Raw genomic sequence first — 26,902 nt, 5'->3', positions numbered from 1 at the left:
CGTTTGGAGGTGGCAGAAATGACGAAGGATGAACCGATGTTACTGGAGGTTGAAGGGTGGTAGGTGAGGACTAGTGGGGTTCTGTCCTGGTGGTGATTGGAGGGGCGGGAAGTTTAGGAGATGCGGTGGAGAGCATCGTCAACCACGAATGGGGGGAAATTGCGGTGTTTGAAGAAGGAGGCCAGTGGATTGTTCGGTATTGGAATTGGTCCTCCTGGGAGCAGATGCGGTGAAGGCGAAGGAATTGGGAATATAACCCCACCTTTTCCTCCACTACATTGATGACTGTATCGGCGCTACCTCGTGCTCCCACGAGGAGATTGAACAGTTCATCCACTTTACGAACACCTTCCACCCAGACCTCAAATTTACCTGGAGAATCTCAGACTCCTCCCTCCCCTTCCGAGACCTCTCCATCTCTATCTCGGGCGACCGACTCAATACGGACGTATACTATAAACCGACTGACTCCCACAGCTACCTAGATTAAACCTCTTCCCACCCTGCCCCCTGTGAAAAAGCCATCCCACGTTTCATTCCAGCTCCAACTCTGACATGTCCCTGTAGATGAGGAAAATTACTGAACTATATCCAGTCCCTGAATAGGAGAATAATTACAATCTGGTCAATTACCACACCCTCAGTCCCATCTCGACAGACAAATTGGTGGGAATACGTTTCGATAAAGCTGTCAAGTAGCAACGAAATAATCAGGTCAGTCTGGTTTCTGATAGGTCCCCATGTGGAGATGGTGCTGCAGTGGGCATATCATTGGTTTACGAATCCAGTCCAGGCCAATGATCTGGCAGCTGTTGGAAGTTAAAAATAATTAATAAAATATCGATATCTAAAATCTGGTGTCGGTAATAGTGTCCAATATTGATTGTAAACATCAGTCTCCTTCCCCAAGTGATCTCCCGTGCCTTCTTGGCCTAAAAGTGACTCCAGACACACAAACATGGTCTCTGAATCGGCCAAGTGAGACACTCAATTGTATCAAACTACTCTGAGGTCTTAAAGGATAAAACCTGACAGAACATCTAGCATCAACCTCGTTATCAGAAAAGGGAGTGAGAAACACAGTTCTGTCGACCCTGCATAGACATCCTTCCTAACATTTGAGAGCTTATGACAACATTTACAGAGCTTTCCCACAGACTGAACAGAAACATCAGGAGAGTAGGAGGTCATTCAGCACATTGAGCTTTCCGCATACTATTTCATGGCCGAACATCTCCTCAAAGCAGTTTTCCCCACACAATGTTCATATCCCAAAATATGTTTAAACATTGTGAAATATAGTGCCTTCGGCCCATCAATATATAGGGAGTTCTCAGATAACACATGTTTAGTAAGTATGATTTGACTGCAATGTGATTCGTGAACCATTTTCTAGAAAGTGAACTAACATCCCTGCTTCCAATCTGTCACACCCTGTCAGAGTTTATATATCTCACTGATATCTCCACTCATTTTCCTAAAGCCCATGGAATATAGGCCCAGTCACCCCAAACTCTGCTCCCACAACTAACTGTCATCCCAGAGATCAGTCTGTCATCCTTCACTGCACTCCCTCAATGTCAGATTTGCCCTTTATTAGGTAAGGACACCAAAACTGCACACAATACTGCACAATGTTCGAGATGGGGTCCCACCAAGGCCCTGTACAGTTGCAGTAAATGACCCTTACTCCTGTATTCTAAATCACCCTGAAATGAAGGTGAATAAACCATTTATCTTGCTACCTGCTTTCTGCTCCTGCAATATTGCTTTCAGTGACTAGTGTACAGGGAGATCCAGATTCTTTTCAATGTTACATCTCCCTACTTGCTGAGTCTACGTACACTGTATACAGCTCGCCAATGCCATTCCCAGTATTGACTTCCGTGTTCAGAACTCACTGCCCTACATGGACTCGGAATGCTGCGCAGAAATAAACAAAAATGCAACTTAAGAATATTTATATATCAACAAATTTCAACCAATCCCTTTTCAAATGATAGGCTGCCATTCAATTGATCCCATCAATGTACACAACCTCTCATCTCTGCCATTGCTCTCCATCTGCCAGGTATTTGCCCAGTCACTCCACTTGTCTCAATCAATTTGGAGCCTTTTTTACATCCTCCTCATCCACTCACAAGCTGACATCGTTTAGAGCTGTCAGCAGTCTTGGGAATATTGCAATTGAGCCCCTCAACCAAAGATATGATGTGTATTTGGAATAGTTGTATGCCAAATCTCGATCCTTGTTATATCCTCCAAGCCTTCCATTGAAAAAACATGGTTTTATTCCTACTCACTGTTTCCTGCCAACTCTCCCATTCTAAAACCACGACCATATATTAGCCCCAGTCCCATAGGATTCGAATTTGCACAATAGGCTTGGGGCTTTATCAAAAAATCTTTCTGAAAATCCAATCGTATTGCGTTGATACCTTCTCCATAATTTTGCTAAAAGCCATTTTCCCAAACATGATTCCTATTTCATAAACCTCTGTTGACTTTGCCTATGCCCATTAATTTCAGTCCAATATTTTCTCTAAAACATTTTAGTTACTAATTTCATTCTATTCCCTTTTTCTCACCAGACTAAAGTTCCCGAGTATTGCGAGGAAATGTTATTTTTGTTTTTTCTTCTTCTGTGAAGGCATAACCGAAGTATTTGCTCCATTGATCTGCTATTTACCTGTCCTCAATTAGCTGGTATCAGACTGTAAGGAAGCTGCACCTTTTTCTCTTAATTTTGCCATTGGCGTATTTTCAGAAGATATTACAAGTTCACTCATATACACTGTGATAAGATATTCTTCAGAAAACCATCAATTCCTATCTTAAGCTGCTGAATGATTGACCTTCCACAGCCATATAATCACAGAAGCACAGACTCTGTACTATCAGAAATACAGCACGGTCGACATTAGTCCCACTTTCCAACACAAAACCTGTCGCCGTGAATCTTATGGCATTTGAAGTGCACAACCATGTATTTTCTAATGGTTTTGAGGTTACCATGACAATTCCCTCTCACGAAGTGCATCCCAGACCCAAACACACTTTGCATCAAAAACAGTCCTCAAATCCTCACTAAGCTTCAAACCCTTCACTTCAAAAGTGTGTCCTTTTGATTAAAAGGACCAGCTGCTGTCTATCCACCCCATCCATATCCCTCGTAATCTTATCCTCCTGATTCAGGTCCCCCTTAGCCTTCTCTGCACCAAAGTAAACAATTCGAGCTTATCCAGGCTCTATCCATAGCTGATACGCTCCATCCCAGGGAGCATCCTGGTGAATCTCCTCTGCACCCCCTCCAGTACCATCACATCCTTCCTGTAATGTAGCTCCCAGAATTGCACACAGTATTCCATCTTGGCTAATGAAAGTTCCACATAGCTCTTATAATCTATGCTTCGATATGTGAAGGCTATGTTTACGCTCCCGTACGCTTTCTCAAATTGTGTGTTACCCTGTCCAGCCACATTCAGAGATGTGTGGAGAAGCACCCTCTCAGCTTCCTAGTGTGTTGCCATTCATTGAGTCCTTGCCTGTCTGGTTCCTTCTTCCAAAGTGCATCACCTCATATTTATCAGGGTTACATTCCATCTGCCATTGATCCACCCATCTGACCATTCCATCTGTATCTTCCTGCAACGTAAGCCCTTCCTCTTCACTGCCAACTACCCGGCCAATCTTTGTATCAAACACAAACTTACTTAAGACACTCCCCACCCCTCGTCCATATTCACAGCTGCATCCTTCATGATAAAGTTTAAAATCAGAAAACATCAGGTTGTAGTCCAACAGGTTTATTTGGAGGCACGAGCTTTCAAAACGCTGCTTCTTCATCAGGTGGTTGTACGCTTTGATGAAGCACTTCAAAAACTATTCCCACCGAATATACCTTTTGGAGTATAACCTGGTGTTATGCAATTTTTAGCTTTGTCCACCGCAATCCAACACCAACACCTCCGAATCACAAATATTAAGAGACACAGCACTGATCCCCGTGGTGCACCATTGGACACTAGCCTCCAATCACACAAACAGCCCTCTACCACCACCCTCTGTCTCCTAACAATTAGGTTAATTTGGTTGCAACTTGGCAAGTCACTAATGAGTCCTACCTGTTCCCTAGTTAGAACATAGAACATAGAACATAGAAGAATACAGCGCAGTACAGGCCCTTCGGCCCTCGATGTTGCGCCGATCAAAGCCCACCTAACCTACACTAACCCACTATCCTCCATATACCTATCCAATGCCCGCTTAAATACCCATAAAAAGGGAGAGTCCACCACTGCTACTGGCAGGGCATTCCATGAACTTACGACTCGCTGAGTGAAGAACCTACCCCTAACATCAGTCCTATATCTACCCCCCCTTAATTTAAAGCTTTGCCCCCTTGTAATAGCTGACTCCATACGTGGAAAAAGTTCTCACTGTCAACCCTATCTAACCCCCTAATCATCTTGTACACCTCTATCAAGTCACCCCTAAACCTTCTTTTCTCCAATTAAAACAACCCCAAGTGCCTCAGCCTTTCCTCATAGGATCTTCCTACCATACCAGGCAACATCCTGGTAAACTTCCTCTGCACCCGTTCCAGTGCCTCCACATCCTTCCTATAGTATGGCGACCAAAACTGCACACAATATTCCAGATGCGGCCGCACCAGAGTCTTATACAACTGCAGCATGACCTTAGGACTCCGGAACTAAATTCCTCTACCAATAAGAGCCAGTACGCCATATGCCTTCTTCACTGCACTATTTACCTGGGTGGCAACTTTCAGAGATCTGTGTACATGGACACCAAGATCCCTCTTCTCTTCTACACGACCAAGTATCCGACCATTAGCCCAGTACCCCATCTTTTTGTTACTCTTACCAAAGTGAATCACCTCACACTTAGCTACATTGAACTCCATTTGCCACCTTTCTGCCAAGCTCTGCAGCTTCTCTATATCCCGCTGTAGCCTGCCACATCCTTCCTCACTGTCTACAACTCCTCCGACTTTTGTATCATCCGCAAACTTGCTCACCCAACCTTCTAACCCTTCCTCCATTTAATTTATAAAAATGACAAACAGCAATGGTCCCAAAACAGATCCTTGCGGAACACCGCTAGTGACTGCATTCCAAGATGAACCTTTGCCATCAACTACTACCCTCTGTCTTCTTCCAGCCAGCCAATTCCTAATCCAAACCTCCAACTCAGCCTCAATGCCATATCTCTGTATTTTCTGCAGTAGCCTACCATGGGGGACCTTATCAAACGCCTTACTAAAAGCCATATATACCACATCTACCGCTTTCCCCTCATCCACCTCCTTTGTCACCTTCTCAAAGAATTCAATAAGGTTTGTGAGGCAAAACCTGCCCTTCACAAAACCATGCTGACTATCCTTGATCACATTATTCTTATCTAGATGTGCATAAATCCTATCCCTTACAATTCTCTCTAAGACTTTGCCCACAACAGAAGTGAGACTCACTGGCCTATAGTTACTAGGATTATCCCTACTCCCCTTCTTGAACAAGGGAACCACGTTTGCTAGCCTCCAGTCCTCTGGCACTACTCCTGTAGACAAAGAAGACACAAAAATCAAGGCCAATGGCTCTGCAATCTCCTCCCTTGCTTCCCAGAGAATCCTAGGATAAATGCCATCAGGCCCAGGGGACTTATCTATTTTCACCCTTGCCAGAATTTCCAACACCTCTTCTCTACATATCTCAAAGCCATTCGTGCCTCAGTATTCATATCGACAACAATGTCCTGTTCCTGAGTGAATACTGACGAAATGTATTCATTCAGTGCCTCCCCAATCTCTTCAGCCTCCACACGGAACTTCACATTACTATCCTTGATTGGACCTATTCCTACCCTAGTCATTCTTTTATTCCTAACATACCTATAGAAAGCCTTAGGTTTTTCCCTAATCCTACCAACTAAGGACCTTTCATGTCCCCTCCTTGCTGCTCTTCGCTCTCTCTTCAGGTCCTTCCGGGCTACCTTATAACTCTCAATCGCCCCTATTGAACCTTCACGCCTCATCTTTACAAAGGCCGCCCTCTTCCATTGAACAAGGGATTCCAATTCCTTATTAAACCACGGCTCCCTCACACGACCCTTTCCTCCCTGCCTGATAGGTACGTACTTATCAAGGACACTCAATAGCTGCTCCTTGAACAAGTTCCACATATCAATTACGCTCTTGCCTTGGAATCTACTTTTCCAATCCACACATCCTAAATCATGCCTCACCGCATCATAATTTCCCTGCCCCCAGCTATAACTCTTGCCCTGTAGTACACACTTATCCCTCTCCATCACTAGAGTAAAAATCACCGAATTGTGGTCACTGTCCCCAAAGTGCTCACCTACCTCTAGTTCTAATACCTGGCCTGGTTCGTTACCCAGAACCAAATCCAGTATGGCCTCACCTCTTGTTGGCTTATCTACATATTGTGTCAGGAAACTCTCCTGCACACATTGGACAAACACTGACCCATCTAACGAACTTGAGCTATAGCTTTCCCAATCAATATCAGGAAAGTTAAAGTCCCCCAGAACAACCACCCTATTACTGTCACTCTTCTCCTGAATCATCTTCGCAATCCTTTCTTCAACGATTCTAGGACTATTAGGAGGCCTGTAAAAGACTCCTAACATTGTGACCTTACCTCTCCTATTCCTAACCAGTTATTCTGTTCTGCTGGAGACACTTGTAGAATATCTGGTGATTCTCCCGAATCTTTCCTACCAGTAGGTTTCCATGCCCCTGTATTAGTCACTCCCATCCAAATGATGAATTTCCTCCTTATTGCAGTCTTAACTGGCCTGTCCCAGATCCTGCCATTATTTGCCTTGAATGTGGAATAGACAGCGAGGGAAACGTTCTGTTAATTTCCAACTTGTCAAATGTTTTGTGAATTATCTAAATTTCACTGTGACCCACCTCTCATTCTTTGAAACTCTAGAGAACACAGGCCGAGTTTCCTCATCAGGCAATCTCACCATCTGAGGGATTAATCTGGAGAATGCCCACTGCACTTCCGCTCAGGTCAGTATATTCTTTCCGTGATTCGGTCACCAAAACTGTGCACAATACTCCAGCTACAGTCCCACCAACACGCTGTGAAACTGTTTCAACATGTCTTTACATCAATGTTCTGACTCCCTTAAATGAAGGCGAACCAAACTTTAACTTTCCACTTCCATATATTCCTCCAAATACCCTTCACATTCATTGCATTTACGAACTCACTGAGATCTTATAGAAACCCTTCCGAAAATCCAATATATGCCACTTCTACTCTTTCCCCATTATCTATGCTGTAAGAAACAACTTCAAGCAATTCCGAAGTTTATCAAGTATGATGTCTCTTTCAGAAATGCATGCTGATTCTCTCCATTGTTGCTGCTAATTTCTAAATAGCAAAAATGTCATCCTGTGTGATAGATTCCAACAGTTTCCCTACAAATGTCACGTTACCTGGTCTACAGTTCTCCACACTATGTCTTTTTCCCTTTGTAGCTGATTGGATCCCTTCCATTCACCTATAGTTTATCCACAATAGTTTCCGGTCTCTGCAGAATGTATAGGAAAATAAAACACAGTCATCGACAGTGCAATTAATACTACTATTGGTATTTATTTCTGGCATTTTGATATGAAGTACATCTGTTTCAGCAGACTTAGCAATGCTCAATCCAGCTACATGTTCAAGTACTACCTTGTTACTGATATGAATTGAGTTTGTCTTTAGCTCCAGGAGTCCGATACGATAACTTGGCATTACTGGGTGATTTTCTGAATCTTCCTCCATGAAGACAGATGCGATGTAACTGGTTATTTTGTTGGCCATTTCCCTGTTCTGCACAAGGACCTCTCCTCTCCCGATTACAAATTTCCACATTTGAGTTTGCTTTTATTTTGTTTCTTTTGAAATGTAGATTGCAGATTGATGTAGTCTTTGTGGTCCTGTTTGTTAGCAGGTATGTTCTCTTTTTGATTTCCTTTTCAGTTTCATGGCCTTCCATTTTTGTAACGTTAATTGTTGAGAATTCTCAGGTTTTCACAATAGCTGGAATTCTTCTGAAGTCACTTCCTACGATTAATATATTTTCTAATTTGTTATGTTAACCATCACTGAGTCATTTTCTCACTCTTTGGTGTTTGCACCTGAAATAAATAGATGTAATTTTCAGACTTTGCAGTATTTCTAAAAACTCCTGGTCCTGACCAGTTATATTCAGGAACACAGCAGGAGGATAGGGGGATAGAGAAAATATTGCGGGAGCACTGTTTGACTCTTTTCTATCATCACTGGCCAACGAGTGCCGTCCTGAACAACTGGAGTATAGCGAATACTGAGCCCGTATTCAAGAAATGCTACAAAGGTAAACCTGGGAACTAAAGACCAGTAATCCTAAAATCTAGTGGGTAGGTTACTTTAGAAGGTTTAGAGAGATTGGATATACATGCATTTGGAAAGGCAGGGTATGGTTCGGAGTAAGATTAGAATGGTGCTGGAAAAGCAGAGCAGGTCAGGAAACATCCGAGGAGCAAAAAAATCGATGTTTCTGGCAAAAGCCCTTCATCAAATTCAGCACAGGAGTTTGTGCAAGAGAGATCGTGACTCACAATTTTGTGGAGTTCTTTGATAAAGTGCCCAGCAACGTTGAGGAGGTATGGGTGGGAAACGTAGTATAGGTTGATTCCAGTAAGGCCTTCAGTAAGTTTCCACATGGTACTTTGCTCTGGAAGGTTAGATCGCATGGAATTGAGGGGGAGCCGGCAAATTAGCTACAAAATTGCCTTGATGGTAGGAAGGAGAGATTAATACTGGAAACATGCTGGTCAGACTGGCGGCCTGTGAATAGTGGAATGCCTCTGGGGTTGATGCTAGGACCATTACATATTACATATATCTATGATTTACATGAGAATGTACAGGCATGATTTGTAAGTTTGAAGACGGCACTAAAACAAGCGGCATCATGGAGAGTGAGGAAGGTTATCAGAAATTTCAGAAATTACAGCAGTACTTTGATCAGCTGGAGAAGTGGCTGAGAAATGGCAAATGGATTTTAATATAGATCAGTGTAAGTTCTTGCATTTGAGAAAGTCAAATCAAGTTTGGGGTTTCTTGGTGAATGGTTGGGTCCTAAGGAGTGTAGTGGAACAGAGGGACCTTGGAATTCAGGTACATGGTTCTCTGGAAGTTGATTCAGACGTAGACAGTGAAGAAAGCTTTTGGCACACTGGCCTTAATCGGTTTATATCACTGAGTATCGAAATTAGAGAGTTATGATGCAGTTATACAGAATGCTAGTGAGGCCATATTGGTAGCGTTATGTTCAGTTTTGTTCACATTGCTATAGGAAGGATGTTATTAAACTGGAAAGAGTGCAGAAAACATTTACAAGGATATTGCCCAGATCTCAATGTTCTGCGTTATAGAAAGAGGTTGGACAAATTAGGACTTTTTACTTTTGTGTGCATGAGGCTGAGGGAGATCATATTGAAGTTTATAAGATCATGACAGGCATGGATAGAGTGAATGCACACAGTCTTTTTTTCCCAGGGTTGGGCAATCACAGATTAGAGGGCATCAGTTTAAGGTCAGAGGGGAAAGAATTAAAGGGAACTTGAGGAATAACTTTTTAACACAGGGGCTGTTACACATATGGAATGAGAAGTGGTTGAGACGGATACATTTACAATATTTCAAAGGCATTTGAACAAATACACGGATTGTAAAGGATTAGAAAGATACGGGACAATGACAGGGAAATGGGTTTAGCGTGGATGGGCATTTTGGTTGCAATTGACCCATTTGGGCTGAAAGGCCTGTCTCCGTGCTGTCTGTCTCTATGACTCTAACAAACATTGCTTGTCTCCCACTGAATGTTATATTGTACTTTCCAAATTTATGAAGATATCTTGACATTCTAGCCTCCAGTCTTCCGCGATGTTTGATTGGAATATTCAAGCATTCTATATTGTATGCAGACCCCTTGTAAAGTGTACCTTATAAATGCCATTATTCCTTAAAGGCTGCTTCAGACCAAGGTTAATAATTCGTCTTTCTGACCACACCACATCAAATCCGAAATAACCTGCTCTTTAGTTTGCTTCACAACATACTCTTCAACCCACCTCATATACACTTACGGAACTTATTTTTCACAGCTTCAGCAGTCACTTAGTTAACACTGTTAACCATTCAATAAGACTGCGGTATCCAGAATACTTGCCTATCTAATTTCCAGAGCATATGTTGCTCCGATTTTCTGCTACCGTTTTGTTTTCGATATATAACACACCAATATTTGCTTCTCCTTGCTATCTGTAAACTCTACCTAAACTGATGCAGTGGAAGCTGAGGGACAGGTCTGTGTCGTTATTCGTGATAGACCTGGACAAGACATTTAGGGAAGCTCACCACGACGCTGAGATAATGTGAAGAAATGTCCCACAGTATTGGACAAGCAACAATATCCTCCTCGCTCTGTTACCATATACTCTTTGCTCCCTCACACTCACTGTATATCTGTTATATAGCACTTAACCCCGAACAAGGTTCACGCTCTGTCTCCAAATAATGCTCAGGCACTCCCACTCTCACTATTGAAATCAGCAAATAATAACACTATATGGATTCAAAACTGTCGACTGACTCATTCCAGACACCTCACAACTCCCCCCACCTACACCAGCACAAACAGCAGGGTCACCCATTCACACTCTCCCTCCATCCCTTTCTCCCATTCCAGGAGAAACCGCCTGGAATAGTATAGAAAGGTCCAAGCCTAGTCGTGGAGTGCCTGATATCCGTTCCCTCACTCCCCTCACCCCGCCATGTGGGGAGGACTCTTAAGGAGCTGAAGTGGATCAGGACGCCTCGTGTGGAGAATCTGAAACATCCACGTCCTACTGACCAGTTTAGGAGCAATGTTCAGTGAAAGACAATTCTCAGTTTAAACCCACTGGCAGCTCCCACAACATTCACAACAGTCCTTTCATTTCCATAAAAAACAGCCACAGATACCTCACTTCACAGAGACGCAGACACAGAAATACACAGACGAACACACACAATACTTACAAGGAGATAGGCATACACACACGTATAAACAGACTGAGACATATATAGTCACATACAAATAGACATAAATACAGATAGCAACACAGGCTGCAACACAGACAGACAGATGTAGACACGGAAACACACAGATAACAAGCACACAGACACACACACACAGGCACACACACACACACACACACACGCACGTACAGACACACAAACAGAGGCACAGACACACACACACATACAGATACACGCACAAACACTTACTCACATACAGACACACAGGGGCACAGACAATCGTGTCATTAAGACACAAATCGATATGTTTTTGATTTGTAAGGGGTTCAAGGATTCCAGGGAGAAGGCAGAAGAATGAGGTCGAGGTACTAATAAGACATTATTGAACGGAATTTCAGACTCGATGGGCTGAATAGCCTCAATCTGCTCATTTCCTTAATGCTCCTGCAGTATTATGCTATCAGGCATTCTCTTCCTGAGACAGCAGCAGAGGATCGGCGTGATAAATATTTCATTGGAAAGGGTCAGTGGGAATGTGGGAGAGGTTTGGAGTCCATAGTGGTTCATCTTTATTCCTAATTATTCTGTACTTATGTCTGAAAAGAGGTGGTGATTTGATGTTCAGTTAACACAGTTTTAAAATAACAGTTGTCCCACAATGAAATAAGGATGTCCCTTTCACTTTAGTCTTGTGCTACCTGTGGTGTCCTCATCGTCAGGGAGCAGTGAAGACTCGGTTATGGAAGATATTCCAGACTGAGATCTTTACTGGACAGAAGGGTCAGTGTTTATTGGGAACAGACAGGAAATGGATGGTCAGGCACACTCGGACCAGCCATGAGCATTCTGAATGGTGCAGCGGAATGGGCAACTTCTGCCCCTACCCCATGTGTTCCCTCATTCCACCACTCGAGGCTGTTACAGAGATATACTGCTGTCCCTACCCCATGTGTTGTTCCCTCAATCCACCCCTCGATGCTGTTACAGGGTAGGGGACCACTCCATTAAGTCAGACAGGATCGTTACAATGAGACAGGAGGAGGCCATTATGCGCCTCTAAGGAATTACACAGGAATATAGAATGAAGTAATTCAGCTCGTTCAGTGCACTACACAGTCTAGGAGGAGGCCTTTAAACCCACCTGAGCTGCTACACAGGAACAGGGAAGCTGTCGCCAACAGGAAAAAGAGAGTAGAGACAAATGTTTATTTTCAGGCTGCAAAGCTGTAACTGATGGAGTGCCTCAGAGATCACTGTGGGGGCATCAATGATCAATAATCTTTATCAAAGATTTGGAGGAAGGGGAGGGATTGGCTTGGAGCTCAATTAGCTCGTACACCAAGATGGCCATTCAATGTGTCGTCAAATGGAGGTATGAGAGCTGCAAAGTGATACAGGCAGGGACGGTTAGTGAGAAAACCTTCAGCAGAAATAACATAAGGTAAGTTATTTATTTTGGCATGAAAGATGAAACAATGGTAAACAATTTAAATGGAGAGAGATTGCAGAACTCTGTGATACAGGAGGTTTCCATGTTCTTGCGACATGAATCATATGAAGTCAGATGTAGCAAGTGATTTGGAAGGTAAGTGGAATAATGCTGTTTTTGTCAAAAAAAAAGCATCGGGTTTAATTGCAGGAATGTTTTACTGCATCTGTACCTGGTATTTCTGAGACCACACCTAATACACTGTGTGCAGGTTTGATCCCCTAAACTAAAATAAAAAGATATAATTCTTTTCGAAGAATTACTCATTCCTGGAAAGCACATCTTTTGTTATGGGGGATTATCAGTTTTGATCTTAGCTGAGAAATAGTATTGAACCATCCATGTCTTTATGAAAAGTGTATAAACTGGATGCATATTATCTCCTGTCAGGGAGACTAAAGCTAGAGAATAAATTTTCAGGAAAAGATACATTGATATTAACACACATACTATGAAGACACCTACCAATATTTACAAATTACACAGACACATATAAGCATGCCATCAAATTATAAAGTGGGAAATTTTTGGGACTGGAAGGAATTGTGCACAACAAGAGCAATGACGCACTTGCATATAATCCATAATCAGGTTTTACAGAGAATGTTCCAGGAGATCGCACATGGTCCAGTTTGGTGGTCAGTTGACATAATTGTTTGTTCCAACACAGAAAGGGAGAAAAATGTTCCCTGCCTGAGAAGAAGCAGCCGATTGATCCCTCTCTCGTTTTTTTGTTCCGTCAGATAGCAAAGTGTGAGACCAGCCAATCCCTGAGTTATCTTTACCACATGTGAAGGATTCCTGGTGAGGATTCATTGGAATCTCTTCGCTGCCTGAAACGAAGGGAATTCAGCCAAATCCAACTGTTCCAGAAAGAAATCTCGCTAGCAGTAGCTTGTGTGAGCAGAGTAACTTCAAAGGCAGAATAACATTTGGGGCACTCTGTCATTTTACCATTTGTTATGAGTTCAACTTCCTGTGTCTCACATTTTTTCTCGAAAATGATCTACTCTGAGATCTATATCATTGGCCACATCACTGAACTGGTTGCACTTAAGATTGGTGCAACCAGTGGAGGAGTGGGACTGGAAAAGGACATAGTGACCTTTCAACATTTGTTGGAACACAAATGAGAAATTCTCAAAGAGCTGTTCAAGTGGAAATTCTCTTCCCCAGAGGATTCTGGTTTCTGGATGTTTGCATTTATTCAAAGTTGTTTTTTGTATGTAGTAAAATGGCATACAGACAGAAACGTGCTGCTGAGACCAAAAGCACATGGAACGGTGATAAAGTATCTAATGGATACACCTGCTGCTCAGTCCTATGTTTCTGTGTTCTATTCAACCCGTCACAGCTCCTGCAGGGAGCAGATGGAGGCCACTTGTCCCAGATACCTGGGCAACAGTAACACAGGATCTCATCCAGTCCCTCAAGACTGTCACACATGGTTTGGTGTAGGTTGGAAAATGTTATTTGGTTCAAAAGACGCCTCTGGTCCCATTACAGAGTGTTTCCTCTCTGCAACTTGTGATTTATTTGTTGGTCATATTATAGACCCAGATTCACTGTGAATACAGTCCCCATACCTCAACCAGAGATGAGTTACAAAATACTTCACTCTCTCTGATTGCAAAGTTCAATAAAAGAATATTCAGGAAAATTACAAAACATTAACTTTGCAATTACTGAATAGGAGGACAAAAGGAATAGGATCAGGTAATTCGGATGATCAAGCCATTGTATACCATCATGGCTGATCTACTGTTGGCATTAACTCCTCTTTAATGCCCAATTCTTCACCCCTTAGCTCTCTGACAGGTCAAAAATCCATCTACCTCCTCCTTAAATGCTTTCAGTAATGTAGCTCCCCTCGCTCTCTAGCCCAGATAATTTCTAACAGTGATTACCTTCTGTGAGAGGAAAACACTCCCTACACATACATTGTCACCTATTGATATGAGCAAGAGGCGAACACAGGGTCTCAGGAAAGAGTGAATGGCTATGATACCAATGCAGTATTTGACTGAGGATGCCATTGAGACCACCTATGTAATTGAGCTGAATGGGAATCAGGTGCAACTTTCCCACTGGACGGGGTCTTTCAGAACACAATAAGGTTTGGGGTCAGTCGCCAACAATCCTCTCAGTCCCGGGACATCTCTGCCGGAGATCCTCACGTTAGCATCCTCAGCACAAACATCTTCAGTTGCTCCATCAATGTATTTTCCCATCATAAGATCGGAAGTGGGACTGAAGATCACACAATGTTCAGAACATTTTGTCCCCCATCAGCTCCTGAACCATTCTGTGCAGCAAGATCCGGTTTGTGCTGTTAAAGTGTCGGTAACATTTATGTACGGCCAGACACTGCCCATTTCGGCAGTTAAAAGAGGAGCTCATTCAGCATTTCAATGTGGTTGCACACGGGTATGAGCTAGCATTCAGGAACAGGAAAAGTGACAGCACATGCAATACTCCTGTCTGTTACACAGGAAGAAGATTGATCTGTTCAGTGCATCGAGCTGTTAGACAGGAGCAGGTAGAGCACAATCAGACCCTTAAATCTGTTCCATGAGATCAGGAGGAGGCTATTCATCCCCACGAGACAGTTATACAGGAACATGAGGGGGTCATTGATATTCCAACATGACAAACCAAAGAAACCGGGACTGCACTGATAGAGGATTCCATGATGTTAATCATGGTTCCATTGTTTGTAGAACGTGTGCTGCTTTAACAAAGTTTGCTGGCAATGAGGAGGGAAGCCCAATGATTTGTGCCAAGTCTCAAGGAGGCATTTTCCATCACCGAGAAGACACACCCATGTACTCCGTGGGGGTCAGAATCTGGTGGAGTAGTTAACAGTTTTAGCCTGAAGGTATTGTGGCTGCTGTAGGGATTGCGGATAACGAGACTTTCAGTGCAGGACTACACAACGAATGCACCGTCTTGATGTGGGGAGGGTTTATTCAAAGACTGGTCCTCTGTCTCTCTCATACAAAATGGGGATTGGGTGTGGCGTGAGGGGAATATTCTCAGATGCTCTTAAACTATTGACAGTCATGTAACCCGAGTAAAAAAGAAGCCATGGAATTTTCACCGTCTCAGTGTCTATTTAGAATATCGTGAGTGACTGTCCCTCCCCCCAAGGTTCAATGCAATCGCCTCTCATTCTCTCACAACGCTGGAGATTAATTATCATTCTCTCCTCATGGCACCACCATCCCAGGGATTAATCTGGTGAAACCCAATTGCACTCTCTCTGTGGCAAGGCGATCATTCCTGAAAAAGGAGAGAAAGTCTGTCCACAATATCCCAAATGCTGCCTCAACAACACTCTCAGCAATGATCACAATAACTCTTTTTCATCTTAGATATCTCTGTTTCTTTCCTGTAGCGTAAAAAGACTTTCCTTCTCTCTACACTGCTGGAAAGAGTTAACTCTTTTATAATGACGGTATTGTTGTTGCAGTCGGGATTATGGATAACATGACGTTCATTGCAGGATCACGCATCAATTGAACTGTATTAATGTTGGGAGAGTTTATTCAAAAGCCTGAACCCCTCTCTCTCCCTCTCTCTCTCTCTCCTCTCTTTCTCCTCTCTTTCTCAGTCGAAATAGGGAGTGGGGGTGGTTAGGTGGAAAGGTCTCAGAGGCTCTTAAACTATCGAGAATCATGTAATCTGACTGAAAAAAAGCCTTGGAACTTATCACCGCATCAGTGTCTGTATACGAGATCATGAGTGATTGTCCATCCCCCTTAAGGTTCAATGCAATCACCTCTTATTCTCTCACTGAGCTTCACTTACTGTTCATGGTGCCATCATCCCAGGGATTAGTCTGGTGAAACTTGGGAGAAAGTCTTTCCACAGTACCCCAAATACTGCCTCAACAGCACTCTCAGGGATGATCACAAAGCACCTTTTCTCTCACTTAGACATCACCATTTCTTTCCTGTGCCACAGAAAGCCATTCCTTCTCTATGCACTACGACTGACATGGAAAATTATAATTCCCTTACATCTGTACGTCAGCATCAATAAAGCTAGCACCAGAGATACCTATGGAGCTTTGCATCACATTCGGGGAGAATTTCAATGAGATTGAAAACACTTAAAATAGGGATGATCACGGACCTGAATGGAAATGAGATGGAGCAATACAGAAAACAGGCAGAGAAAGGGAGCTACCTTTACTTCTGTTCTTCTCTCACAGGATGTATGAAGCCCTGGTCAGGGCAGCATGTTATGCAGATCTTGAACTGAGTTCAGCTGTTCCACAGGACAGTAAAGAGTAAATCGCATAGCTGTGGGTTTGTAGTGTTACAACACAGGATAAATCTTCCTGCTTAATTAAAACCAGCAACAGAGAAAAGATTTATCCAATGCAGTAATCTGTCATAATTCTCGAGACGAAATCTATTTAAAGTATTATTAACAACTTTATTTCTTAAAGTATAACAGAGAATAATAAACGAATGACGATTTACAACTTCTTCCTCTAACCTGTCATTTACCTTCCCCCTCCACAATACTAGTCCTATAAGACTCCTAATTAAGATTTACACATCAAAACGTCTTATCTCAAAATCAGGAAGCTTTCGGTTCTTCTCCATATTCCTGTCTTTTTTTCTTCTTGGGGACTCTGTTTCACCAGTTACTAATCAATAAAAGTGCCAATAGGAGAGCTATTTTTCAGGAAGTCTTTGCATGCTGGTATCTTGGCAGTTCTCCTCTCAACTGTTCAATTTTCCATGGTCTTGTTCCGCCAAATTATTGGGGACTGTATCATTGGCTTTTAAGATTGTCAATATAATAAATTCATACTTGTTTGAACGTTGGAATTTTGGTCTATGATTTTAAATGTTGTGCTGAATTTGTTTTTGTTTCGAGACAATGAGCTAATCGGGTTGTTCGACTAAATGTAACATTATATCAATTTTTCAGAACACTTGGTGCTGTCAGATAGTTATTGCTGGCTTTTAATTCTCTCAATGGTACAGTACACCCACGTGTTCATCACAGAAGTCACACCGAAAACTGACGAAGGAAGCATGACACATTGACTTCACTAAAGGTCTTGAGGCAAGCAGATTGGTTTTTATAACAAATGATAATGGTTGCTTTTAAACACCCCAATTTCCTTCATGAGATATCAACAGACCATTATCCTGTGGCTCTAGATTATCAGTCAATGGCTTGACCACCATAAACTGTCTTCCCATACGTGCAGATAACAAGTTAAACATTCTCAAGAGCAATTATTTAGTGACGGACATGTGGTTAGAAGGAACGTGAAACTATGGCATTCGGATTGAACAAAGGCACAAATGGTTTATTCAGATATTGCACTGAGACTGAGGACGAGACTGGGATATCATGATGGTGGTATTGGACAGGATGGTGAGTAGGGAGGACATGGAGATGTAAATCTGTGAAGGACAAAATGGATTATGGAGTTTGAGAACAGTCTGGTTACTTTTCGCATATCAGTGAGTAATTTATAAATAATAGTTTGATATTTATAATATATAAGGAAAAGAATTTTTGTTTGGAACTGAAGGCGTTGACTTGCCCTTTCCAAAATTTATATATAATGAGCAGAAATTCAAGCCAACCCGGTTTAGTAGACAAATATAATGACTTGAAAGCTGAAAAATGTGTTGCAGGAAAAGCGCAGCAGGTCAGGCAGCATCCAAGGACCAGGCCAATCGACTTTTCGGACAAAAGCCCTTCTTCAGGAATTTATGCCCCAAACATCGATTGTGCTGCTCCTTGGATGCTGCCTGACCTGCTGCGCTTTTCCAACAACACATTTTTCAGCTCTGATCTCCAGCATCTGCAGTCCTCACTTTCTCCTATTAAATATAATGACTTACCAGGAACACCAACTATAGCGAGGATGGGATAGTAACCAACTTGAATAATCCAAAGGGTATCCTGGATCCGCCATGCTAATTGTATCCAAGTCCGAGAGAGCCAGTAAAGACCCGAGGATAAGCTCCTGTCCATTGTTGGAACATTCCAGTCTAATGTTCTCAGATTCTGATCTCTCCTCCCCGTCTCTCTCTCTTTCGATCTGCTGATCCCTGTTAGTGCTGTCAGTGATGCTCCTCCTCATACTATGGGATAGCACATTGAACAAAGCCCATTTAGCTTTCAACAATGAAAACTCTCCATTGTGATAATTAGGATCCGCGGAGATTGACATTAATCACAGTCACTGAACAAATAGCTTCAGTTAACCCCTTTGACTTCAATATTGATTTTATTAAAATTCAAAAAAAAGTTTAAAGTTACACATTTGGCATGGGATATGTGTGGGGTGGGGATGACCAGAGGGAAGAAATATTTGAGATGGTAGATTGATTGTATGTAATCATTCAATCTGCCTTAGATATGCGAGTAATGTCAAAGGATTGTCAGAACTTAAAAACGTTTCTCCGTTTATAAATCGAAACATGTAGTCTGTAACTACTGATCAGTGATTATAATGTCAGTAAAATATGGAGAGAAATTTCTAGTCCATAATCTGACAGGAAAATGTGCATACAACAACATGAGTGATAACAGACAAACGGCATGGATATGTTACCATAGAATATGATGTGACACACAATTCAGATGGTTATTCGAGGATCATAGAGGGCAGGTAAGGGTCATGCTGTTCATGTTATCGATGTCAATCAACTATGATGAAGTAAATTTCACTGGATTTCTATTGCAGTGTGATTATGATACTGGGGACATGGTTGCTGAGTCTGGAGGGAGGGAATATGATATTTCCCAGCCATCAGCATTGGAATTTTATTCTTCATATATCATATGAAGATCAAATTTCGGGATACAACTCCAATGAGGAATGAGAAGAGCCAATATTAACCATGCAACCAGAAGACATTAGAGCAGAAATTTGGCCATTAGGCCCATTTAGTCTGCTCCGCCATTCAATGATGGCTGTAAAGCTTCTCAACCGCATTCTCCCACTTTCTAAGTGTAACCCTTGATCCCCTTGACAATCAAGAACCTATCTGTCTCATTCTTAAATATACTCAATGACCTGGCTTCGACAGCCTTCTGTGGCGGTGAATTCCATAGATTCACCACTCTATGGCTGAAGAGGTTCGTGCATATCTCGTTCTGAAAGGTCTTCTCTTTACTCTGTCCTTTCGGGTCCTAGTCTCTCCTACCATTAGTAATACCTACCCAAAATCCACTCTGTCCAGGCCATTCAGTATCCTATAAGTTTCGGGTAGACCTCCTAACATCTTCTGAATTCTATCATATATAGACCCAGAGCCCTCAAATGTTCTTCATATGTTAAGCTTTTCATTTCTGGGACCATTCTCGTGAATGTCCTTGGAAAACGCTCCAGGGCCAGTACATCCTTCCTGAGATATGGGACCCGAAACTATGCACAATAATCCAAATGTGGCCTGACCAAAGCCTTATACAGCCTCAGAAGTACATCCCTGCTTTTTTATTCAAGCCCTCTTGAAATAAATGCCATCATTGTATTTGCCTTCCTAAATATTGACAACCTGCAAGATTACCTTTTGAGACTCCTGGACTGGAACTCCCTCGGTTTTTTGCACTTTTGACTTCAGAACCTGCTCGCTATGTAGAAAATAGTCCATGTCTGTATTCTTCCTGGCAAAGTGCATGATGTCACACTTGGCCACGTTATACTCCATTTGCCACATCTTTGCTCACTCCCCTAACCTGTACAAATCCTTCAGTAGGAGAAAGTGAAGACAGCAGATGCTGGAGATCAGAGTCAAAACGTGTGATGCTAGAAAAGCACAGTCAGTCAGGCGGCATTCGAGGAGCTGGAGATACAATGTTTCAGGCATAAAGTTTCATCAGGAACGAGGGGGTTGGGCGGAAGGGGGCTGAGAGATAAATGGGAGGGGCTGGGGCTGGGAGGAAGCTAGCTTGGACAGCGATAGCTCGATGAAGGTGAGTGGTGATAGTGAAAGTTCAGAGTGGAAGGTGGAGTGGATACATGGGAAGGAAGATGGACAGGTTGGACAGTTCAAGAGGGCGGTACTGAACTAGAGGGTTAGATCTGGGATAAGGTGGTGGGAGGGAAGATGAGGAAATTGGCGGAATTGCCTTTGATACCGTGTGGTTGGAGGGTCCCTCGGTGGCAGATGATGCATTCTTTCTTCAGACTACTACTGGCTAGAAATCGGCCATGGAGGAGGCCAAAAACTTGCATGTCCTTGTTGTAGTGGGAGGGAGAGTTGAAGTATTCAAGGATAGGGAAGTGGGGTTGTTGGGTGTGTGTGTCCGAGTGTGTTAACTGAGCCGTTCTGCAAGTTGATGTCCTGTCTTGCCAGTGGAGAGGAGATCCAGTGCAATGAACTGAGTAGATGTGGTGTTTGGATGCACAGGATGTTCTTTGCCTGATGTGGAAGGATCATTTGGGGTCTTGCATGGAGGTGAGGAGGGAGTGTTGACATAAGTTTCATTCCTCTTGTAGTGACAAAGAAGGTGTCAGGAGTGGAAAGTGGCTGGGTGGGGTTGGGGGGCTTGAACCTCACGAGGGAGATGTGAAGTGAATGCTCTCTGTTATTATGCGTGTGGAGGGAATTATACCTCAGGTGGTGGGGTCTGACTGTTGGTGGCTGAAATGGCGGAGGATGATGCATTGTATCCTGTGGTTGGTGGGATGGAAGGCTGAACCAGAGGGGTTCTCTCCTTGTTGTAGTTGGAAGGGTGGAGATCAAGGGCGGAGGTGCGGGAAATTGAGCAGCAGAGCTGGAGCACCCTCCTGCAGCCGAACCACCTCTTTAATGCTACCTGTCCCTCTATCTAGTTTTGCACTGTTTGAAAACCTAGCCAGAATCCCCTCAGTTCCTTCATGTAAATCATTAATGCATAAAGGGAAAGGTTGAGGTCCCAAAATTGAGTCTTGTGGAACACCACTTGTCCCTGGCTGCCATCTTGACTCTTTTATCCCAACTCTCTGCTTTCTGTCAGACAGCCATGCTACTATCAATGTTCGCACATTGCTTCTAACACCATGGGCCCTTATCTTTCTCAATAGCTCCTGTGTGGCACCTTGTCAAAGGATTCTTGAGGAGCAAGCGGATAACATCTATTGTTCTTCTTGGTCTTATCTGCTCGTTACTCCCTCAATGAATTCTAACAGGTTTGTCAGGCCTGACCTCCTCTTGATGAAACCATGTTGACTCTATTCTATTTTACCAAAGACCTTCAAGTATTCAGAAATCCCATCCTTCACGATGGATTCCAGGTTGTTACCCACAACTAAGGTGAGGCTAATCAGTCTGTAATTTTCCATTTTCTGTTTAACTCCCTTATTAAACGGGGTGTGACATTAGCAATTTCCAGCCTCTTGTCCCTTTCCTGATTTTAGTCATTCCTGAAAGATTACTACTTATACCTGCACTACCTCTTCAGCTATCTCCATTCCAAGGCTGGGGGTGTAGTCCATCTGGTCCAGGTGATTTATCCACATTCAGGCCATTCAGTTTTCTAACATGTTATTCTTGATGATGGCCACCATACTCAGCTCTGCCCTCTCACTCTCTTCAACATTTGTGAAATTATTCATGTCTTCCACCATGAAGACTGACACCAAGTTCCTCATTCATTTCTTTGTTTCCCATTACTGTCTCTCCAGCAGCATTTTCCAGTGTCCAATATTACTTTTACCTCTCTTTTGCACTTTATATATCTAAAGAACCTCTTACAGTCTCCTCTATATTGCTGGTTCGCTTACCCCTATATTTAATCTACTCCCTCCTTATTTTTTTGCCCTCTGTTGGTCTTTATAAGTTTTCCAATTCTCTCGTTTCCCACTGCCCTTCACCACATTATATGCTTGCTCATTTGCTTGTATGCAATCCCTGACTTCCCTCGTCAGCCCTGGTTGCCTTATCCTCCCTGTATCATGCCTCTATTCCTCAGCATGAATCTCTGCAGTGTCTCCTGAATTAATCTTGGAATCACCTGCCATTGCTGTTCCACTGTCTTTCCTGCTAAACCCCTCTCCACATATCAGAGATTGCCGCAAGTTCAGGTCCATCCAGTCCTCCTTGTTTAGGTCCTACCGACTCCGGAATCCCAATGATCCACATATCAGAAGTGCTGCCTCACCTGCCAGATGTTTAGCCACGTATTTAACTGTGCTACCTTCCTATTCCTAACCTCACTCGCACCTGACATATTCTAGTGTCTCCAAAATTCAAATATCCTTTCAACAGAACTCTCGCAAGGCCTTTTCTTTAAAGTGGATAGTCTTGATAATAAAAACTTAAGTGTGACCTCAGGAAAGTGGAGTCCACTGAATCAGTCCAATGCCCAGAGGATCCGATATCTATCCCCGCCACTAAACCTGTTTGACAAGGTATACATATGGATTAGTGGTGCTGGAAGAGCACCACTGAACTGCTGTACTCTTCCAACACCACTAATCCAGAATCTGGTTTCCAGCATCTGCAGTCATTGTTTTTACCAAGGTATACATATGAACCATATATTTGCAGATGGACGAGGATAAACAGAAAACTAGAAAATGTCAGAGCAGATGGATGTCATGCAGCTTGTTTATTCTGCTTTGCTATTCAATTGGACTTCAGTTATTCTGTTCCTTTCAATGGCAGGATCTTTACCCAGCATCCCCAGTGGGTCAGAAAGTGCTCAGTGTCGTTGTGTGCACAGTCCTGCGAAGGGAGTGTCCAGTGCCAGGCAATGGGGTGTGGGGAGTCCCAGGGGTGGCACAAGAAAAGGCTGAATGTAGTGACGATTGACTGAGGGACTGAAAGGGATGGAATGGGTATCCAGGGACACTGCAAACACGGAAGGGGCCGGGCAAGATTCCTAAACAACCAGGGAACTCGCGATGCACGGCTGCTTTTACGAAAACCTGTCACATTGGCTAGATTTCTCTGTCTAACCAAAGCAAAAATACTGTAGATGGTAGAAACCCGAAGCAAACACAGAGACATACTGTGGAGAGACGAAAGAGTTAATGTTCCCAATGTAGACACAGGAAGAATTTACAAAGTCCACATACACAGGGTCCAGAGATTGGAATTGAACCCGAGTCCCTCGCACTTTGAAGCAGCAGTGTTGTGTCACTGTGCCGCCCAATGCTGGATAATCGGAGTTAGAGACATAGCTACTGTTCTCTGTGATTGGGATTGAGAGTCCTGAATGATGTGTTGCCTACCTGGTGCTTGGGTTTGGGATACATCATCTGGGCTACAGAAGAACTTGGATTGGGCGGGGAATGATCCAGTGGTCAGGGTCCGTGTAGGTCCCAACGGCTGGACAAACAAATGACAGTGAAAAGAGCGACGGATAATACAGGACTAAACTATCATATCGAAATGCTTGCAGCAGAAGGAATAAGGTAAATACGCTTGTGACTCATTCACAAATTGGCAGGCACGACATGGGCATTACAGTGATATCACTGCAAGAGGATCAGGATTAGGAGCGGAATATTCAAGGATATTCATCCTGTCGAAAAGATAGGCAGGTGGGCAGAGAGATAGAGCTGTTTCATTATTAAGAATAGAATTGAATCAATAATCAATAATCAGAAATGAAGTAGGGTCAGATCGTGTCGAATCTGTGTCGGTAGAATTGAGGAATCAAAAAGGTGAAAAAATGCAGTTAGAGTTATGTACAGGGAGCTGGGGTGCAAGATACACCAGGAGCTAGAAAGTTCTGTAGGAAAGTCAAAATTACAATGATCATTTGGGATTTCATTCTGCAGGTGGACTGGGAATTCACGTTGGTAGTGGTTTGCAAGGAAAGGAATTTGTGGAAAGTCTATGAGATGGCTTTTTGGAGCAGCTTGTACAAGCGAAATAGATGAAGGAGCTTAAGGTGAAGGAATTCTTAGCAGGCAGTGATCATAATATGATTTAACTTACTCTGCAGTTTCAGATGGAGAAGGTAGAATCAGGAGTAACGGTATTACAGCTGAATAAAGGCAATTACAGATTCATGAGGGAGGAGCTGGTTGGAATTGACTGGGAGACGGGCCCAGCAGGAAAGACAGTGCAACAGCAATGGCAGGAGATTTTTGGAGTAATTCAGGATACAGCAGAGATTTATCCTGAGGAAAAAGAGGCTTGTATAGGGAGGATGAGGCAACCATAGCTGACTAGGGTAGTCAGGTATAGCATAAAAGCAAAAGAGAAAGGATATAATGTGGCAAAGTGCGGAGGGAAATCTGAGGATTGGGAAGCTTACCAAGATAAAACTGAGGGCAAACAAACTAAAATAAGGAGGGAGATGATTAAGTCTGGGGTAATGTAAAGGAAGACTGTTACAGTTTCTGTCGATATATAAAGTACAAATGAGCGGCAAATGTGAACATTGGATTGCTGGAAAATGATACTGGAGAGATAGTAGTGGGGAACGAGAAAATAGCCAAGGAACTGAAGAATTACTTCGCATCAACTTTAGCGATGGAAGACACGAGTCATACATTAAACATTCAAGCGACTGAGAGGCCAGAGCTGAGTATGTTGGCCACCACCATGGAGAACATGCTAGAAAAGAATTGAAGGTAGTTAAATAACCTTGACCAGATGAACTACATCCCAGCGTTATAAGGGAGATAGCGGAACAGAGAAGGGAGGCGATCGTGGTGATCTTTCAGGAATCACTAGAGTAATGAATAATCTCAGAACACTGGAAACCCACTAACGTGGCACCCCTTTTTAACGAGGGAGTAAGGAAAACGACAAAAGATCCACAATGAATAGCTTAAACTCGGTCGTGGGTAAGATCCTGGAATCCATTGTGAAGGATGAGATTTCTGAATACTTGGAAGTGTTTGGTAAAATAGGGCAAAGTCACTACGGTTTCATCAAGGGAAGGTAATGCTTGATAAATCTGTTGAAATCCTTTAAAGACGAAATGAGTAGGCTCGACCAAACACAGTTATCCACCTTGTCTTCAAGAAGGTCTTGGACAAGGTTTCACACAAGAGATGACTGAGTACGATAAGGATTCATGGTGTTCGAGGCAAAGTAATGGCATTGGTAGAAGTTTGGCTGTCTGGGAGAAAGCAGAGAGTGGGGATGAAATGGTCCTTATCAGGAAGGCAGTCAGTGACAAGTGGTGTTCCATGAAGCTCAGTTTTGGAATCATAATTTTTAATCGTAACGTTTACTGTCTAGATTTGGGAATTGACGGCACTATGGCTACGTTTGCAGACGATACAAAGATAGGCAAATGGACAGGACATATTGAGGAGGTGGAGAGGCTGAAGAAGGAGTTGGACAGGTAAAGAGATCGGCAGCTGCATTCCAACGTCGCAAAGTGTGAGGTCATGGACTTTGGCACGAAGAATAGAGGCATGGTCTATTTTTTTAAATCGGGAGAAAATTCAGAAATCTGAAGTGCAAAGGGAATTGGGAGTTCTAGTGCACGGTTCTGTCTAGGTAAGCTTGCAGGTTGAGGCAATTGTTAAGAGTACAATTGCATTTATTATTGATGGCATTTATTACGAGAGGAATTGAATACGGTTGCATTCGGCTCTGAATAGACCACATTTTGGGTATTGTGCGTAATTTTGAGACCCATATCTCAGGTAGGATGTACTGGCCCTGGGGTATATTCACAAGATCTTCACAAGAATGGTCGTAGGAATGAAAAGCTTATCGTATGAGGCATGTTTGAGGACTCTGTGTCTATACATGATAAAGTTTAGAAGGATGAGAGGGATTGTAATGGAAGCATGCAGAATACTGAATGACCTGGACGGAGTGGATGTTGGTAAGATGTTTCCATTAGACTAGAAGCAGAGAGCACAGCCTTAGATGAAAGGGAGCACCTTTTAGAACAGTGATATGGAGAAATGTCTTTAACCAGAGAATGGCAAACCTTTGAAATTTGTTGCCACAGAAGGCTGTGGGGGCCACGTCATTGAGTATCTTTGGGACGGAGACAGATAAGCTTTTGATTATCCAGGGGATCAAGGGTTACAAGGAGAAGGTCGGAGAATGAGATTGAGAAACCTTTCAGCGATGATTGAATGGTGGTGCGGACTCAATGGGCTAAATGGCCCAATTTCTGCTCCTATGTCTTATCGTCTTATGGTTTAAACCTCAAGGAGGCAGCTTGCATCTCCGAGAAGATGGATTCACGTTCTTTATGAAGGTCAGAAGCTGGAGGGAATAGTTAACTGTTTTAGAATGAAGGCAGTGTGGTTGCTGTCAGGTTGGTAGATAATATGACATTCAGTGCAGGATCACACACTAATTTCACTGATTTAATGTGGGGAGAGTTTATTCAAAACCTGGAC

Source organism: Chiloscyllium punctatum, chromosome 31 (assembly GCF_047496795.1).
Source record: "Chiloscyllium punctatum isolate Juve2018m chromosome 31, sChiPun1.3, whole genome shotgun sequence".
In the NCBI taxonomy this organism is placed as follows: Eukaryota; Metazoa; Chordata; class Chondrichthyes; order Orectolobiformes; family Hemiscylliidae; genus Chiloscyllium; species Chiloscyllium punctatum.
Note: the sequence above shows the minus strand (reverse complement) of the source record.